Genomic DNA, 3713 nt, shown 5'->3' with positions numbered 1-3713 from the left:
ACGCGCCCAAAAACAGTCTCGGAGCATTATATTAATGCTCCGGACATGCCCCGGGTGTACCGGGTTAGTGTTGATTGTATTCGATTTGGAACCGGGACATCCCGGGCGTGAGCCAGGTGTCCTGTGCGGGCGACGGCAAAGTCTGCCTAAAACAACAGTGACATAGGTTAAAGAGGCAGTGCAGTTTAAAACGTGTTTTCCTGTTTTTTTTAAAGATATATTCACACTATGAGGTCGATAACACTGAATTTGTGAAAATTATGATAATGAAATGTTTGTGTTAGAGGGAAAACAATGCCTGGAATTTCATGTAGGTGGGATGGACCTTTTGGCCCACATCATGAGTCACAATATGATCTGATTATAATAGACCAATGACTGTTCATCTGGGTAAAATCAAATGTTTGTCACGTTTGCAGAATACCTTAACATGAAATGATTACTTTACAAGCCCTTAACCAAAAAATGCTGATTTAAAAGTAAGTAAGAAAAAATATATTTACACACAGTGCATTCAGAAAGTACTCAGGCCCTTGACCTTTTGTTACTTTACAGCCTTATTCTAAAATTGCTTAAACAGATGTAAAAAAATATATATACTTAAATATCACATTTACATATTTACACATTTACATACCATTTACTTAGTACTTTGTTGAAGCACATTTGGCAGCGATTACAGACTTAAATCTTACTGGGTATGACACTACAAGCTTGATACACCTGTATTTGGGGAGTTTCTTCCATTCTCCTGTGCAGATATGTTTTCCCCTATTTTCAGGTCTCTCTAGAGATGTTAGATCGAGTTCAAGTCCGGGCTCTGGCTGGGCCACCGAAGGACATTGAAACTTGTCCTGAAGCCACTTCTGCGTTGCCTTGGCTGTGTGCATAGGGTCGTTGTCCTTTTGGAAGGTGAACCTTCGCCCCAGTCTGAGGTTCTGAGCAGGTTTTCATCAAGGATCTCTCTGTACTTTTTTCCATTCATCTTTCCCTCGATCCTGACTAGTCTCCCAGTCTCTGCTGCTGAAAAACATCCCCACATCATGATGCTGCCACAACCATGCTTCACCGTAGGGATGGTGCTAGGTGTCCTGCAGATATGACGCTTGGCATTCAGGTCAATCTTGGTTTCATTAGATCAGAAAATCTTGTTTCTCATGGTCTGAGAGTCATTTAGGTGTCTTTTTGCCAACTTCAAGCGAGCTGTCATGTGCCTTTTACTGAAGAGTGGCTTCAGTCTGGCCACTCTACCACAAAGGCCTGATTGGTGTAGTGCTGCAAAGATGGTTGTCCTTCTGGAAGGTTCTCCCATCTCCACAGATGAACTCACCTCCCTCACCAAGGCCCTTATCCCCTGATTCCTCAGTTTGGTCAGGTGGCCAGCTCTAGGAAGAGTCTTGGTGGTTCCAAACTTCTTCCATTTAAGAATGATTGAGGTCACTGTGTTCTTGGGGACCTTCAATGGAGCAGAATTTTTTTCTACCCTTCCCCAGATCTGTGCCTCGATACAATCCTGTCTCGGACGCTCTACAGACAATTCCTTCAACCTCCTGGCTTGGTTTATGCTCTGACGTGTACTGTCATATGGTGGGACCTTATATTAGACAGGTGTGTGCCTTTCCAAATCATGTCAAATTAATTTAATTTACCACAGGTGGAATCCATTCAAGTTGTAGAAACAGCTCAAGGATGATAACTGAAAACAGGATGTACCTGAGCTTAATTTCAAGTCTCATAGCAAAAAGAGTCGGAAGACTTATGTAAATAAGGTATTTCTGTTTTTAATTTGTAATAAATTAGCAAAAATGTCTTGGTCATTATATAGTATTGTATAAGATTGATATGTGAAAATGTTTTAGTTAATCCATTTTAGAAAAAGGGGCTCCCAAATGGCGCAGCGGTATAAGGCACTGCATCTCAGTGCTAGAGGCGTCACTACAGACCCTGGTTTGATTCCAGGCTGTATCACAACCGGCAGTGATTGGGAGTCCCATAGGGCAGGGCACAATTGGCCTATCGTCGTCCGGGTTTGGCCGGGGTAGGCCGTAGTAACCAAAAAAGTGTTAAACAAATCAAAATATATTTTTATTTGAGATTCTTCAAAAGTTGCAACCCTTTGCCTTGATGACAGCTTTGCACATTCTTGGCATTCTCTCAACCAGCTTCATGAGATTGTCACCTAGAATGCATTTCAATTAACAGGTGTACTTTGTTAAAAGTACATTTCTGGAATTTCTTTTCTTCTTCCTTCTTAAACATATTTTGATTTGTTAAACACTTTTTTGGTTACTACATGATTCCATATGTGTTATTTCATAATTTTTGCTGTCTTCACTATTATTCTACAATGTAGAACGAGCATCAGAGCCGGTGTAGTAGGATTCAACCGTAGTCCTGTATTGATGTTTTGCCTGTTTGATGGTTCGTCGGAGGGCGTAGCGGAATTTCTTATAAGCTTCCGGATTAGTGTCCCTCTCCTTGAAAGTAGTTGCTCTAGCCTTTAGCTCAGTGCGGATGTTGCCTGTAATCCATGACTTCTGGTTGGGATATGTACGTAACAACCCTGTGGGGACGAAATCGTCGATGCACTTATTGATGAAGCCGGTGACTGATGTGGTATACTCTTCAATGCCATCGGATGAATCCCGGAACATATTCCAGTCTGTGCTAGCAAAACAGTCCTGTAGCTTAGCATCCACGTCATCAGACCACTTCCGTAATGAGCCAGTCACTGGTACTTTCTGCTTGAGTTTTTGCTTGTAAGCAGGAACCAGGAGGATAGAATTATGATCAGATTTGTCACATGGAGGGCGAGGGAGAGCTTTGTACGTGTCTCTGTGTGTTTGGAGTAAAGGTGGTCTAGAGTTTTTTGAATGACATTCTGGTAGAAATTAGGTAAAACGGATTCAAGTTTTCCTGTATTAAAGTCCCCGGCCACAAGGAGCGCCACTTCTGGGTGAGCATTATCTTGTTTGCGTATGGCCTTATACAACTAGTTTAGTGTGGTCTTAGTACTTGCATCAGTTTGTGGTGGTAAATAAACATATACGAAAAATATAGATGAAAACCCTCTTGGTAAATAAGGGGATGGGCTCTAGACCAACCTATCAGCCGATCGGGGCTCTGTATGTAAATATCTTCACATTTGTTTCCTAACACCCATGCGATCAGACTGAGTATTTCAAGGGCCAAATGAGGCTCAGGGAAATAAATTATAAAAATATATATTTTTGAGTTATTTTCGTTAGTGATTTATTTGACATAAAGTGATGATTTAAAAATACAACCACAAAGACTGCATGGGGGCTTTAAGCACGTGGATTAATGACTAAGATTTGGGCTTTTCACATGCACAATTAATTGCTTTTGATAAAACCGCTTTATCTGCCTCCTCAATTAAAACTAGTTTGAAGATTCGAACATATATTCTATGTAAAAGAGATGAATGTTTATGAACGATGCATCATGCTGCATTGTTGACAATATGACCAAGCAGAGCAATTACCGTTCGATTTGAGCACGGCACGCCTCCCTCACCGCCTTCGCCAGGTCACGTGACGGACCATAGCCGGGTTCAACTCGGGGCAACTTAATCGAATCCCCTCAGTCCATCTCTAAATGTCTCTCCAAGGCAAATGGCGCCATCTTCTGGAAGAAAATCTCGGTGAAATGTACATTTAAAAGTTTTTTTTTTTAATTAGGAGCACAGGTGT

The sequence above is a fragment of the Salvelinus fontinalis genome, chromosome 7, assembly GCF_029448725.1.
Source record: "Salvelinus fontinalis isolate EN_2023a chromosome 7, ASM2944872v1, whole genome shotgun sequence".
Taxonomy (NCBI): Eukaryota; Metazoa; Chordata; class Actinopteri; order Salmoniformes; family Salmonidae; genus Salvelinus; species Salvelinus fontinalis.
Note: the sequence above shows the minus strand (reverse complement) of the source record.